Source organism: Alligator mississippiensis, chromosome 12 (assembly GCF_030867095.1).
Source record: "Alligator mississippiensis isolate rAllMis1 chromosome 12, rAllMis1, whole genome shotgun sequence".
In the NCBI taxonomy this organism is placed as follows: domain Eukaryota; kingdom Metazoa; phylum Chordata; order Crocodylia; family Alligatoridae; genus Alligator; species Alligator mississippiensis.
This window is the reverse complement of record NC_081835.1, coordinates 10,563,566-10,580,322: the sequence shown is the minus strand read 5'-3', so window position 1 is coordinate 10,580,322 and position 16,757 is coordinate 10,563,566. Positions and strand designations below refer to the sequence as shown.

The window sequence follows — 16,757 nt, the reverse complement described above, 5'->3', positions numbered from 1 at the left end:
ACAAAAAAGGTGATCAAAGCTAATTTGTGATGTGAAGGCCTAAAATTTAGACTGATATCACAGAGGACTCTGCAGAGGCCCTGGATAATGAAAACTCAGTGTGCCAGCCCCTCAGCTGGATTCATGTCAGCGACCTTAAAGGGAGATCTACTTTAACTGAAAGGGAAGTAACAAAGCATTTACAAGACAACTTGAAGAATTTTCCACTCACTTATGAACATGTCTATATATAAAAAAATTTTACTACTTGAATTTGGTTTGCAATACCAGGCTTGCTGAATGATATCTGGGGTTTATTTCTGTCTCAAATATGCTTGCACTTCAGATGAGAACAAATGCATTTTAGTTTTCTTAGTGTGAACAATAAAGATTATTGTGCATTTAAATTATTTCTTCTCCCAGTAGGACCTATTCTAAAAGACAAAACAAATTACATAGATTATTTTAGAATAGCTACGTGGAGGGGGAGGGTTTCATCTTATACTATCTTTTATGCACTGAAGTGAAAAATAGCTGAAAACCAAAAATTATTGTAGATTAGGAGGATAGTCTACCTTGTCTCCTACTCCCTCAGTGCATCTTTTCTTTCCGTTCCTCCCCAGGGCTGAAGCAGTGTCAGCCACAACTGTATTTGAACATAATTTTAGCTAGCCTAGATCTAACATCACTTCTAGGACTGGTAATGAGAAATCAAACCGAACGATGCTACAAGTTACTGCAGCCACAGGTCTACAGTATGACAGCACTATTTGAAGTGAAATAAAACCCAACTCTACCTGAAAATAATGTGAAAAAATACTGACAATTACTTTGTGTTTTGAGAAACTTGTTAGTACCAATAGGTGCAAAATGTATGTGCATGGGTGAATAATGATTACACACTAAAAATATTAATAGTTTCATAAATAGATTATTCAGTGGCTACTGTTAAAATTCACCCAGTAACTTCCTTGCAGCCTCAGAAACAGAAAGTCAAAACCTTGTGGCTAATTTCTCCATCATTTCTGCAACCAGTACTTAGCCAAGTGGATTAAGCTAAAGGCAAGTCTATGAAATCATGGAAAATAACCATATCCTGTTGCATATAGAAAGGTTTTAATGACGTGCTATGGCTGATTTTGGCATGTTTCACACAATCTATCAAGAAAAGCTCTAGTCTCTAGTCTTATTCATTCCCCACAAATGGCCCTGGTACATATACAACCTGTACACATATACAGTCATTCAGCATAGTCACTAGGCTGCATATTTGGTCCTCCCCTTGCCAGCATCATAAACTAAAGACACAGTGCAGCCTGCTACCACTATAGGGGCTTGCAGGTGATATAACTCAAAAGCAATCCAAAGGACTATATATTTAAAAATATTCTTAATATGAATCGAAAGATTAATTGTGTACTTCTCTTGCTAAAAAATAAGAAAGATACAAGAACTTATCCACTTCGTTGAAAGACTAGAAGCACTCATGTTGATGTTACTCGTACAAGGTATTGACCCTAAGGATAATTATGCCTCTTTCATTTATTTGACAAGATCTACCTGCACTCATGGCCAAGCATAAATGTCAGATACCAAATCAGATTAAAAAAATCCTAAAATGAAACTATGAACCGTAAGGATAATGTGCTGGAAGATAAGCATTCACTGAATTCTACTGAAGGGAGGAAGAAAGAAAATGAAAGAATAACTGCCATGAAGATGACCATATCCCTACAAAACTATTGGTGTAATGGGATAGCTGCATTCTAGAAAAAAGAAAAAAAACCCAAACCCAAAACAGAGAAAAAGCCAGAGGACACTGTGCATGAGAAAAACAGAATTTATATCATGTCACATTATTATCATGTTGTTTTCTGCATGAGTCACTAAGGGGGAAAGTCTCATTTTTATATTTTATATACATATAAATATACTAAGTATAACTCATGGACAACCATAATATAAAGCAGGGTGAAAATAATTTCATTGGCAGGCTCTGTATTTTAAGTGAGGCTTGAACAAGAAAGGCATTTTGCAAGAAAAGCATATTTGTTATGCTGTAAAATGAGAAGCTGAGATTGGCCAGTGTTTGAGTCAACTATTTTTCAATTTGTGAGTTATGATTCAAATCATGTAAAGAATTCTCAAATAAAATGAAAATGCTGCCTGCCTTTGGGTTTCTCTGCAAAACATGGAAATCAGAGCTTGCTGGAAGAAAGGTTTGACATCACAAGCCTAGGCCCGGCTTCTATGAACTGTGGACAAAAGACTTCTGTGTCAAAACAATATAATTTGAAATTGTAAATTTTAGCATTGGGGTTATCTGAGAAAATAAGGGGAGACCAAGTTATTTTATAATCCAATAATCCCGCAGCGAGATCTTTTATGCGGAAATACCTTTTTCCCCTCAAGTTGGAAGTCAGAAGAAACATTGCCATTCTCCTGGGCGTCTCCAATCCAACCACTTGCAAAACAACTAGCTCGGAATAAAAAAACCCACTGCACATCTCTGCAATGTGAAACTGAGCAAAATTGAGAGATTTCTCTATTTTGTTAAATCCCAAATTTGTCTGAACTCAAAATTCAGAGGGTGAAATTCTGGCCATAATGACCTGTACAATTTCCAATCGACTTCACTGGAGGGGCAGGATTTTGCAAAAAGTTAAGGATGAATATGTAGTATGGATGGTTATACTAAACTCTGCAGGTGGAGGCATACATGAATGTTGCCACGGAGCCTTATAAAGCCAAACAGTTAACTTCCACAGTTCTCACCATTATTAGAGACATCTTGCAATTAGTTAAGTGTGAATTTTTAAGCAGGTAGTCTTTGAGATTGGGAGAACATGTTCATTAACTGTTTGCATTAGCCATAGATTACATGAGTCAATTCTCTCTCAAGGTAAGCAGCCATAACTGGAGTTATATCAGTAACTTTGGCCGAACAAATATAATTGTTCTGCGCACATACGGGAACCTACCAGTCACAATCTCTGAGCAATAATTATACAGAACCATCTTCTCCTCATAGAGTTTTCTAAAGGTTTTCTTTGATTTGAATAGATGCAATTGGGAGTAAATGAAGATGAAAATGCCATGCGTATGTATCTGTGATCAAACAGAGGCTGTGTACACACGTTCAAATAATCTGGGAGTATTTCTCAAGGTTCGTTCTACTGGTAGAAAAATTTACCTGGTGATACCTGAACAAATACCAAGCTTGAACCCCTGTACACACATTCTCACCATTTTCTTCAGGCTTAGGGTCAGCCTGTGCCTCCCTGCAGCACAATGTGAGGACTGTGAAAAGGGCATGTTTTGCTCCCTGGTTGGCTGGAGAGGTAGAGTCCAGCCTGAAAGAGACACTGTCTCCCAAGGTGGGGGGAAGAAAAGGGAAAAGCACTCTGGGATATTGGAGGACTGTTCTGCTGCTTCTCTCTGAAGTGAAATTATACAGACATTTGCTATTCCAGGAGCATTTCTGGGTTTTTTCTCTGAGAGCAGCCATTTTTGTTCTTGGAGATAAATCCTGAACATCTATACTCCTGGAAGAGCAGGAAAACTGAATGTCTTTATGTGGCCAGATACAGCAAAGCTCTTCTCACAGACTCTCCAGGGTAGTAAATACAGTTCCTTCATATCATTCAGATTCTGCAGACTCTGTACTTTTATGAAGACCCCAGCTAGGACACTATTAGAATAAAACCTGCACTTTTCACAACTGGAAGCAAATCAAGAATATTAGTGATGATTAAACCTCTACAGGTTCCTTGTTAAGTTGTAAGTTGAATCATTCCTTGAGGTGAATAAGTCTAGGAGACTAGGCTGGAAAACTCCATATTTGTTGTAATATTCTCTAGCACTTGCAAAGATTCAGCCTCAAGGTACCTTCTAAAAAGTTTCCCATATATTTTATTTAATTCCTATGCTTATCTTGGCTGCTACCTGAAAAGAGAAAGGGGGCAAAAAAAAAGGCCAACCGTTGAGAATTGCTTTAAGAACTGGGAAAAGATCTGGGAAACAGTGGGAGATGGTGGAGGGAAAAATGTTCAGAGGTAGCACATTTTTTAAGCCTGGTTCATTCATTTTCAGTAAACAGGCAAGTTTTTGATGGACCAGTTTTGAAAAAAACAACTTAAGCATTCAATTTCTGTGTTCAAGCATATGTGCTAATTCATCATATATGCATTTCCTCTGGGCTTGTTTGTCAAAGAAGACCAAGCAGAAGACAACCCACAAACAAGAAATATCAGTTCATAAGGCAAAGCATATTCTGTACTTTGTTCTTCTACATAGTTTTTGGGGAAACGATGTATTTGCACAACATTTTATTTTATTTCCTAATGAATGCAGCCTGAAAACTAGTTTCCAGTTAAAGAGAACTATACAGACAGTGTTATTTTTTTAAGCAATCATTTTGCCAATGGACATACTATGAAGGAAAACTTCCATCAGCAAAAGAATTTTGTTTTGTTTTTAAATGCTGATTCTTACAAAGGATGCTAAGAACTAGCTTTAGGGAATTTAAAAACCATTTCAACATTATTGGTTCGAAATTTCTCAACAGAACTGAATGCTATAAAAGTGTAATTTCCATTTATAATATTTCCTTATAAGGCTGGCTGCAGGGAGAAAGTGAGAGTCTGGGTGACAGTTAACTTAGCTTGCTACACCTGCTAAGGCAGTAGTCACCAACCAATGGATCTCATTCCACTGATAGGTCTCAGAGCCTCTTGCAGTAGATCTCGGAGTCTCTGGGAGTCAATCTGAGGCTGGCGTGAGGGGCTGAGTTACAGGGCACATGCATGTGTGTGCCCCAGCCCAGCAGGTCAGTCTGTGGGGGAGGGAAGAGGTGGGGGCTAGATTGAGGTCCCTTGTGGTGAAGAACAGTGCTGCAGAGGCAGGAGCAGGGGTAGGTTGAGTGGGGCCCTGGCTGGGTGGGACTCACCTGCTGGGGAGACGTGACCCCAAATAATTTATTCTCAAGCTGAGCCCCCTCCCTCCCCACAGACTTACCTGCCCGGGGGGGGGGGGGGAGGGTGGCAGCAGCGCACAATAGATCTTGACTTGCTTTTAAATGCCAAAGATGATCTCCTCCTTTAAAAGCTTACTAAGCCAACCATCCAAAATGTGGCAGGCTAGTAAAGTAGTGTCACTGAAAGAATAAGGGAGGAAGTAGTCCAAGTAGTTGGAGGGGAGATGGAATACACTTTTTAGCAATAGAGCTCTAAAATGGCAATGCATCTCAAGAAATGTCTACACAGCCTGTGCTCCCTTGTGTCTGTTTCCTAGATACCACCCTTCTATATTCACTCACAAAACCTTCAAGAACATATTAATCTGTGCATGGACCCCTTGCTAACAAGGCTGGGAGCATGCGGTCACCCCTGAGCTAGGTTTTAGCTCAGGAGAGAATCTGCCCACTTTGCTGGGAGGATGCAGGCAAGTTTGAGTGCTCCTTCAACTGCCCTCCCCACAATTCTCCCAGAAGAATGGACAAGTTTTCCCAAAACTGTTATGACTGACTGGGAAAAAAATCTTATGGTGTCTCAGCAAAAAAGAGACAAATTCAAGACAATGACAACACAGTAATGCAAGTAGGGTATCTATTATGGCATGCCCATACTGGGCTTGACCAATGATTCCCAAAGGGTATATATCACAGCATATAAGTGTGCTAGAAAAGCAGTTGAAGTGTGCTATGAAAAATGGGCTGGATGGGACACCAGCCATGCTGCTCTCATGTGGCAGGATCAGGCCCTGGGCATACTGACCCCTTACGGTGGGACCAGGCCAGTGAGCCAATGAGTGAAGTGTCCTGTTATTTTAAATCAGAAAAAAAAAAATATGCCTAAAATATCAAAATTTGGAAAACACCAGGCTAGACTAACTTGAGTGCAAAGACCTGGGTACTACTGACCTAAGCTAATTCTTCAGTGTAGAAACACTGTTGAGGAAGTCAATAAGAATGATATGATAAGCCTTATCAAATCAAAAATTCTGAGTGTTGGGATACAAAGGAGAGGGTGAGATGAGGGGAGGGAGTCCTTGGACATTGGAAGAGGAGACACAGAAGAAAGCAAGCCCGAACTAAAGAACTTCCCAAACCTAGAAAACGATGACCTCCAAAGAGACTTCTGCCTGACTTTACATTTATATTTTCAGCTATACATTGTCCACTGTTCATGAGAGAATATCCTAGGCTTTTAGTTTCTGTTGCTCTAGATTTAATGCAAAGATTTGGAGGTCATTATTTTAGATTTATATAGGGATAAAAGATCAGAACCTTGCATTCTCAGCAAGTTCATCTGCACAACAAAAGGGTGTTAAAATACCTAGATAGATTTATTATTTACAAGGGGAAGGAGGAAAAAAACCCCTAGAAAATATTTTTGCTACATCTGGAACTTTACAAAACTCAGCTTGGATTTCTGTCCTTTCTAATTCTATTACTATTTTTTCCTAGTTATTTGTATTTTCTGCTTCAGGAGCTTTGGTTGAGACAGAGAGAGAGAAGCTGAATGACCCTGCAGGAAGTCAGACTTAAAGCTCTATTGAGAGGGCAGCCATACTACTGTGGTTAATGGGGGGAAGACAACCAAAAAGAGAAGGATGGATAGTTAGAAATGAGTGGCAAGAGGAGAAAAGCTCACATAGCCTAAACAGACTGAAACAAACTGCAGATTCAGGGTGACAAATTAGATTACTATGTCCATTTCTTGCACCATTTCCGACTTTCTTCAGGATGGGTCACTGGAAACTAGGAAAAAGCCAATGTATCAATTACAGTGAATAATCAAGTCCCAAAATATTGTTTTCCTTCTACTGTACCACCAATGATTGGCTGGGTTTTTGATATATATATTTCTATAGATATACATATATCTATAGATATATATATATATCTATAGATATACACACCATTTATATATATATATATATAGATATATAGATATATATATATACACACACCTTCTTCCATACTGTATTTCTAACCATTTTTAAATAAAGTGTTTCAATAACTGAGAGAAAAAATGTTAATATTAAAAATGATATTTACTCAATGCCTGCACTTCTGACTCACACTTCAGCTTTATGTTATGGTTTTGAATCTTATTTTAGGGTAAAAAAAAAATGTGAACAACTGAGTACTGGGAATCGGAAACTCAGATCTAAGCATGTTGTACCTGAGGGGGTACAGGGAATGAGTATGTAATAAGATGCACTATTATGTACTGCTGTGACTCACAAAACAGATTCTGGCTGAAATCAGCAGGTATTCCATAAAAGTTGCATTATTACAGATCTTTGGTAAATTGGCACATTTTGAAGTTAAAATGGGATAACTGCCTGGAATTTAGTGTGTAGCACCTTTAGTCCAGAGCACCCCAAAATGCTTTACAAACCTTTCAAAGTTTGTTGGGTTTTTTTGTTTTTTGTTTGTTTGTTTTTTTTTAAAACGTGCTATGGACCAAATTCTTCTCTTTGTGAAATATGCTCTGTTCTCCTGAAGTTTCAGGTTGTGCAGGTTTCTCTAAGGGCAAAATCTAACCCTACATTCACCCACCAAAGTTGTGCAGAGTGGAACAGAGACTTTCACTGATGCAAGCTCCTCACAAAATTCCCAACTACCACTAAAATGCATAATGGGGGGTGGCCTTGGCTTCCTCTCTACTCTGGTGCCAGCTGAATGCTATATACTTTCCCTGGTGCATTCAGAAGAGGTGAATATGGAACTAAGGAAAGAAATTGTGACTCCATAGGAAAACCTCCTGCCTGCCCAAGAGCAGTCAAAAAACTGTGCTTGTGAATGCCTCCTCAAAGAAACATGCAGGTTCCATGCTTAGCACCCTGAAATACTTCTTCCCTTCCTCCTCTCCAAGTGGAAAGAAGAAGAGCAATTCCTGCTCCTCCATGATTGAATTCATAGTGAGGGAAAAGCCTCTTATACCACTATATTCATGAAGAAACACTTCATCTGTCTCCCAAACGTAGTTCCTTGGCTGGAAAGCAGTACCTAATTAATATGGCACAGCAACAATTTCTAAGAACAGCGCAGTCTAGATGGAAGTTCCATTAAGTGGATATATAACTCATCAGATCGTCTTGCTCAATGAGTAGTCATCAGCAGATCAATGTGTCTTAAGTGGAAGAAGGTATCAAATGGGGATCTCCAGGGGTCTATCCTGGGTCTAGTCTTGTCTAATATAGTCATTAATAAATTGTAGGGTAGAATTCAGTGCATAATTAGCATATTTACAAATGACAGTATGTTGGGTGGAACTGCAGATGCTGGAGGAGAGGATTAAGATTCAGAATTATCTTGATGAGATGGGAAAGTGGTCTGAAATTAATCAAAGTCAATTCAGCAAGGACAACTGTAAAGGCCTGCAATTAAGGAAGAAGAATTCCATACACTAATACAGACTGGGAAATGATTCATTAGGTCTCAGTACCGGTGAAAATGACCTGGGATTTATGGTGAAACGGACTGGTGAAAAGGACTCTAAAGAAGTGAGCTCAAGTTCATAAAAGCTTATGCTCTATGGATATCTTATTTAGTTAGTTTATAAGGTTCGTATTTACCCTGCCTTCTGCCTGACTTCAGGCTAACATAGCTAACTACCTCTCTCAGTTGAATATTAACCCAGAGCTCTTGCTACTGAAAAAAGAAAGCATACTGGACTCTATTAACAGCGACATTGCTTGCAAGCCAAGAGAAGCATTTTAATTCAGCACTATGGTGTCTTGTTTAAGGCACCACACTTTAACACAGACAAATGAGAAAGAGTCCAGCAGAGAGCAGCCCAAATGATTAGAGGTCTAGGCAACATCGCTTACAAAAAGAAGGTTGAAAGAAATTAGATTATTTAGTCTGAAGAAAAGAAGACTGAGTAGGAATGTGATTATTCTTCAAATACCTGGAGCATGGTTACATAGATGACTATTCTTTGTGGCTACAGGGGATAGGATAAAAATAGCATAAGATTGTAACAAGGGAAATTTAGGCTGGAGATTAGGAAGAATTTTTTCACTATGAGGATGGTTAAGGCTAAAACAGACTACTTAGATTGAGGGAAGCTATGTCCTTGGGCATTTGCAAGACCCTGTTAGACAGAGACTTGTCTAAGATGGTTTAGTTAGAAATGACCCTATCTTGAGCAGGGGATTGGCTTAAATGATCTCCTGGAGTCCCTTCAACCACTTTTCTGTAATTCTAAATTCAAAGTAGAGGGTAAAGAATATTTTATTTAGATGAAACTATGGAATGGGATTTGATGGAGTAACCAAACTTGGTCAAGATTCTGTGATAAACTTCCTCACCCATACAAAGTAAGGCCCTGATCCTGGATTCCTTCAGGCTTCTTCTTCTTCCATATGACATTTTAGGATTACAACATCCACAGACTAATATCTAAATTTGATAACCACTTGACTGCTTCAGGTGTAGCTGCATGGACTGATTTTAGATCACCATTTAAATTACCTAATTGGGCAATCGTTCACAATGTGTTGCACCATCTGAAAAATTGCACCACAATTGAAACCCGAACTCTCCTTCATTCTTCATGTATGGAGTAGGTGTCCTCATTTTCCATGAAGGATGTGATTCAGGGAGGACCAAATCTTTCTCAATAGGCCAAATCCTGGCTGGGGGATTGTAGGGTTGCTGAAAGTGTATTTCTGTGGCAGGCTGGTATTTTCCCAGGCTTCCCTCCATTGTTCTTCAATGCTCTTGTTATCATAACAGAGCTTCTTGGCATATTTCCAGAATGGTTTTCTCGATTTGAGATTATCCGATGGCGACGTGGTGAGGTCCTTGTTGATTGGGAGGTCTGGGTTACTTTATGGCATTCCCTCACGCGTGTGGCATCATGGCACAGCTGTGGGGGAGCAATGTTCACTAGTGGACTGGAAGCCATGGCAATGGCATACTTTGTAGTGTTCCTAATATAATCCACATAGCTACATTTAACTGTGTATCAACAATCTTTCAGGTTTAGCATCATCCAACCTGCTTCCCCTAAGAGTACCCACAGATTAAATACTTTTTTTTCTCATTAGTGGGGTGAACCTGTTTAACATCCCATCCATTCATTATCATTAGTGCCATAGAGCGGTGAGTTAAGGGGATACTGCACATCCTCATACAATTGTCTTCTTCTAGTCAAATAATAATAATAATAATAATAATAATAATACTAAATAGCCAAGAAAAAGCTGGAACAATGTTTTCCTTGTAGAGCTAGGGGCCAAGGGAGTGCATTTGCATTTCTAGTTTGATTCTATATCAACCAGAAACCAACTTCTCAAGGCCCACTAGTGTAATGCTGGGAGAATGGTACATTATTCAGTGAAAGGGAAGTGACATGTACTGAACTCTTTATTAGGCTTTTATTCAATTTAAAATGGATTATTATTACAAAATAGAGCCTTGTGTGTATGTGGGACAAGACATACATGAGGGAAATGAGGGTCAACACAAAAACAGCGTCTCATAAAGTCTCTAATGCAAAGATGTCAGGGGTTTGCCTTATTTGGCTTGAACTGGTTATTAGACCTTAATGTGAGACAGCCTCGGTTGGTCTCAATTGGTCTGGTATTCTTTTGAGTGAAAAAAAAGCAAAAAAAAAAAAAAAAGCTATTGCTATAGTCTAACCTGCAAAATAAATTCAGAATTACTTTTAAATGAACTGTTAGAGATAAATTGATTGAAAGGTTAAAGAGGTACTTTATAAAGTAGCAATATAACTTCTAGCTGAAAATGTATCTTGGAACCCATCGTGAATTTAATGGTGCCTTGTGGATACTAAGACTAATACCCTAAGATCATAACCATGCCCTAGTTATTTTATTTACTCTTATTTAATAATGTCTAACTTTATCTCTAATGAAATGGCTCTAATATTTTTTAGTCAAAAGAATTCATCACTGTACAAAGTGGAATTTCATTTTGAATACTACAGATGGGTTTTATTTTTTTAATTTAGAACACTGTAAAAAACGTGAAAAAAATCTCGCTCTTCTAAGTCAAGTTTTCATCTCTTATATGCTTATGTTATTCCCTAAGCAAGATTTATTTTCAGTCAAGAATCTTTGTTTTGCAGAGAACAGATTTCTTAACTGTCTTGCAGGTGGCCAATGTTGATCCCATCAGACTGAAGGTCTGGCCTTAGATCATCACTCAGAACAAGGTATCTCCCTCCATATCAGTCCAGGAGCCCTCATGCTTATCAGCTTGGCTCCTGACAGGGTAAAGCCCACGGATAAAATGCTCTGAGCAGCTGTCTTAAGTTCTCCTGGCACTTTGAAAACTATTTTCCAGAAAGATGCAGAATTCTAAGTGGGGAGGTTGTGGGGACTAGTGCAATTATGCCCACCTACATAGACTCCTTCACTCTCCTTGATTTACACCTTTACTTGAGTCTTAAGGTAAAAATCCAGGTACATTTGGCAACCTATCTATCTCAGAAATGAGTTGAAGCAAGAACAGTACCTCCATAGGCTTTTGTAATCAGGTTCATGCCGGGTTGGATACTTAAAGAAAAATAATTCACATTGTGAAGGTCGGTGGGTTATAAACTATTAGTATAGTCCAAGTAAAGATGATGAAAGCTTTCTGAACTACTAATTTACGTATCTACAGTTTCTTACACAGAAGGTCACTTTCCTGGTATTAGCTCATTTTCTTAGTAGGAATGTTCTTAGCTCATAGAGGCCCTGGTGAAGCATAGCAGTTAATCATTTTCAATACCTATGCAATCCTTGCTGATGATATCTTTAAGAAAGGGCACAGTATTTACCTGTAAATCTGCTTTTCCAATGATACTATTTTTTAATTTTTTTTTTGAAAGATCTTCATTTGCTCACTTATTTGCCCTCTGCAATCTCTCCCCGCGGGTCTTTTCCCCCTATCATAGATAAGACACGTTCTTGGTCTTATGTTAATTATCTTGAATTGAATCTATTTCTGAGGAGTGAGCAAATGAAATGACTAGAACATCCAGAGAATACCATTTACACTTGGCAAGGGGCAGAGGTGGCATGTGGATGTGACTTGAACTGTATCCTGCTCTGAACAGATCTGAAAACGGTGGTTCCCAATCTTTTTAGGTCTCTCTCATTATACTAAAAGCACCCTTAGGAAAATGACTGTACTTTCACTGTATTTTCTTGCATACAACAAATGACCTTTTCCCCAAAATTCAGCTGCTAGAAACAGGGGCATATATTATACATGAGTAAACATGGTAGTAGTAGTTTCTGTCTCTGCGGAGGAGGAGCGGGGAGGTGCAGAGGGAGGGAAAGGAAGGAAGCAAAACTAATCCTTTAGTACTGCATGGGGATCTCTGGCTGCTGGCTGTGAACACTTTGGGTGCTTGCAGGTGTGCTGGGAGGCTGCTCCGATGTGCTGTAATTACAGTGTGTCGAAGCAGACTTGATTAATTGAGGCTGCTGGAGTGTGCTAATTAGTGAGCTCCAGCAAGCCTACGCGTCTTGTGTATCAGCGTCTCTGCACTTCAGCAGGGGTGCTTTAACTAAAGCTCGTTAGAGAAGTCTTAGTTAAAGCACTCCTGCCATTCTGAAGCACGGGATGCAGATACACGAGACGCTGAGTCAGTTTAATTAAAACGGATCTCAGAGCTGCTGTAATTAAAGCTCCCCCACCCCTGGAGCACATATAATAATGTCCGCTCTCTTACTTCTGGCAAAGGCTTCTAGTGCAGAAGCTTCATCTCGGTTATTTTCTGCTGCTGGCTAGTATTTTCAAAGAAACCATCTTTTTTTTCTTCATTCTGCCTTTCAAAATTAAGGTGCATATCTTATCCGGTGTTGTATTGTATGCAGGAAAATACAGTAATAGAATAATTCTTCTACTGCAAAAACAGACAAACTACAAGTCAGAAGTTTTGTGCCACTATAGATTACTGTTTGAAATCTCTGGATTTCTTTTGTGGCTCATGTGTAGGTGTTTCACAGCTAACATTGCTAATGCTGAGCAGCACTTCATGGCACTCTTGGAAGGATCTCACAATACCCCAAAGTACCTTAGCATCCTGGTTGGGAATCATTGTCCTAAAACCTTCAAGCAAGGGGATTCCTGCTAGTCTCATACTGGGGTCTTGAGACTACTCCTAGTCTCATCTCTCGTGGGAGACAACTTCAGAGTTGCCAGAAAATGTTCCCTTTTTCCTTAAACTTTCTGTGTTTCCCAAATAAATGGCACTGTGCTTTACTAAGAAATATGTGACTGGAAACTAAAAATAAGATATCACCGTCCTCCAGAAATGGGCTCAATAAAAGTATGACTCATTCTGTAAAATTCATGTCTTGATGAGAGATGTTATGCCTAATCTGTCTCACACAAAGAGTGTTTGGGTTTCAGAAGCCTCTTCTTAGCCCTCTATTAGTCATTAACAGAAAGAACTTTAAATGTCCTTCATAATTTTCTTTTCAGTGTCTCTCTGGGACTCATTCAAAGTCACACACAGAAATAAATAAATAAATGTACTTTCTTCCTTTTTCACAGCACCTGCAATCACATATACATATACATATACATATATAGAAAAGAACCTCTCTCTAGGTAATATGCAGTACTGAATACAGGTTGGGAAGATTTGTGCATCCTATCATTTTTCAAACTGCAATGGGTGACCAGAGGTCTATAAACCAAATGCCAATAGTACCCTTATGAATTAAAAATATTATTTTAATATCTCTGTTAGCTTTACTGTATCTTCATTTGACAGTTTCATTTATTTGCTGCCATAGGCTCTTCCTGTCTTTCTTCCTTCTATCCCTGCCATCGCGGCAATTGAATGGAAAGGTTTAACCATACGCATATGGAGGCATGAACACTCACATTTTGCTGTAAAAGGGTATGTTGTGTTAAGGAGTCCATGCAGGGTCTCCAAGCTCTCTTTCTGGACTACAGATAGACTTGGAGCCTCAGGCAGCAGAAACTGGAGATTAGAAGTAGAACCCACTAAGAATCAAAATATTTTAATATTTTTGTATGCTTTATTGCCTTCTCACTTGACTTGACAGTCTCATCTACCCACTGCCATAGGCTATCTTTATCAATGACTGATCTCTCTTGAAACTATATAGGGAAATCTGAGAAGCCAGATAGAATATATACACCTTTATTTTATATAATGGCAAGGCTTACTGTAAAAGGAAATGCCGTGTGTTGAACTCTCTCTATGTGACTTGACTCATTTATCTGTGTTTAATATTCCTCTCCGTTTCTCACTGTAACAATTGGAACAATTTGAAACTGCAGAGAAACAGAGCACAAAACAACACAGCCAATGCCAATCCAAGCCCTATGGGGTCTTTGACTATGACAAAAAACACTGCTCAGCTCCACTAGTGCAGAATACAAAAGGCATGCATCTTTCACTGTCTGTCCTGTTGCTGTGATGTTACTGTAACCAATGGCTTTGCTACCCCCTGTAAGTAACATATCTAAAAAGATCAGTCCTTAACTTGCAAGAACTACTTGAGAAAAAAAAAAAAGTGCTAAAGGAGTTTGGACTTGCCAATGTTTGCAGAGAAATAAAACTTTAGTAGAATCAACCCAGGGAAGTTTTGCATACCATTTTACTAGAGGCTATATACATACCTATTTTAATGGAAATGGGAATATACTAAGGCATTAAACAGAGCTAAGTGTTTGGAAGAGAGTGAATATACTGAAGTTAAATAGCACTATCAGGAAAATGATATGGAAACAACTACATATTCCTTGGGGGAGATTAAACCTGGTTCTCTTGGTCTGGGACATCTTCGCACCTATGGGAGAATTGAGCTTTATCTGGATGATCCCCATTTAAAAACACCCCCTTATCTCCTACACAGGTCATCGCTTAGCCTTATATACTGAGTCTGTTCTCATTATCTACTACATTGCACCCTAACAATTACACTATATCCCATATTACTAAGCTCTGAAGGTACCAGGGTTTCAACAGCATGAGAAGAAACAATCATCAACTGAAAAACTCCCTCTCTAGGGCTAGGGGCAGAAATTACACATAAGCCAGTTTAAGTGATCGGACACTGTTTCAGATCCTTAACACAACAGAAGTTCAGTGCGCACAAACTTCTTCCAAAATGGCTGAAACTGGTTTAAGATAAACCAGGATAGATGAAGTATCAGACTTAACTGATTTAGGTTAAATTGGTTTATTAAACTTCTGTCCCAGATCCCTTCCAGATTCAAATTCACTCACAGTCCCCCAGCATCCCAGGATGCTTTGCAGCTTCCCTGCAAACCCCGCTCCCTTGCAGGGTGGGCAGACTAGCCTCAGCCCAAGCTGTCTGCTCCAGCCAAGGAAGGAGTTTTGCTCTAGCATCCCCCAGCTTCTGGACTGAGCCACTGCAGGCATGTGGCTGCATTTCCAGAATCAAAAATGAATGTCTGTTCACTTACTTATCAGTTCTGTCTACACAGCTTACACTAACCCACAAAGATTGAATTAATTCAGCCTCAGGCTTTTTGACTGTCTGTACTTAGCCTAAATGACTCTCTACTCTTTTTCATATCTTACCCAAAACATGCATCCTTTTTTTCCTGACCTAGCCCACTTAATTTCTGTTTTTCTCTTTGTATAAATGGAGACCCCCCACCCTACAATTTGATGCTTGTGGCTAGATCTGTATGCCTGGGTAGAGCCCTATGGAAGTCAGGGGTGCCAGTCTGTATTGAACTTATTGTCCTGTACTGAACTTACACCATGTACAGTAAAATCTAGATCATTTGTATCTGGGTGGAGAACCTGCTTAATTTTCAGTGGGGTGTCAGATTTAAAACAAATCTCCAAGCTATTTGCTGTGACTTTTACTTCAAAGCACCGCTTCTCCATCAGCTTGACTCATTAGCAGTCCCAAGATGCTGATTAGAGAAGGAGCACCCCTTGAAATAAATATCACAGCAAACAGCTGGCAATATGCCCCTGGCTAGCTGGCAATCCCTTCTCCCCTCCCCTTCACAGGGAAGCTAGGAGCATAACCCTGAGAAGCATCTGGTTCTGCTGTGTTGCATTACAGAACACTGGCAGATACAGCTGTGTGGATAATGGTTTTCCTATTCCACAAAACACTGAGATTTCAGATAATCAAGAACTTCTGAAGTTTTTCCTTGATCAAGAAGTGACCTTCCCCCCCCTCCCCCCGCATCTGTCCTCACAGACTACCAACAGCAAAACAGTAAATAATCCAAGGGTTATGTTCCTCTAAGACAACAGTTCACAAACTGTGGGTCATGACCCCAAATGGGGTCACAACATCAGCAGATGGAGTCATGGGGTTGGAGGGCTCTGGGTTGGGAGTGAGGGGCCATTATTGGGGTCATGATGAGGAAAAGTCTGGGCAATGGGCAGTAGGGCTGTGCAAAGTTTCGGTCCCCGATTCGATCAGTGGTCAAATCTCTGAATCTGAATTGAATCAGAGGACCCTTGAATCTCTCCAAATCAAATCAGAACCCTCCAAATCGATTCAGAGAGATATGGAAAAATTCAGAGATTTGGACATAGAGACAGCTTTGAATGTTTTTTTCTACATACCTCTAGGTAGCAGGCAGCTCGTGAATGCTGCACTCCTGGGGCACATGGAGTGTCCCACAGGAGTATGGGGGGGGGGGGCGCCCCAGTGCACTAGGCAGCAGACCCAGAAGTGGACCAGAAGTACTTCCAGTCCACTTCTGGGTGTACAGCTGAGTGTTGGGGGGGTGGGAGGGCTGCACTCTTATGGGATGCTCCATCCGTCCC

The 16,757-nt window shown here is 39.7% G+C and overlaps 1 protein-coding gene across 9 annotated transcripts in view; it reads right to left on the bottom strand.

The window, feature by feature from the left end:
• Positions 1-16,757, bottom strand: part of CNTN4 (contactin 4) — a 586,961-nt gene that overhangs the window by 357,770 nt on the left and 212,434 nt on the right. The window contains exon 1 of one of the 9 annotated variants that reach the window (XM_059715387.1): positions 13,847-13,942. The exons of the other annotated variants lie outside the window; for them this stretch is intronic. The gene's annotated coding sequence lies outside the window, so the exon portion shown is untranslated. Of the gene's footprint in view, positions 1-13,846; positions 13,943-16,757 lie in introns of those variants that run through there. 9 annotated transcript variants of the gene reach the window in all.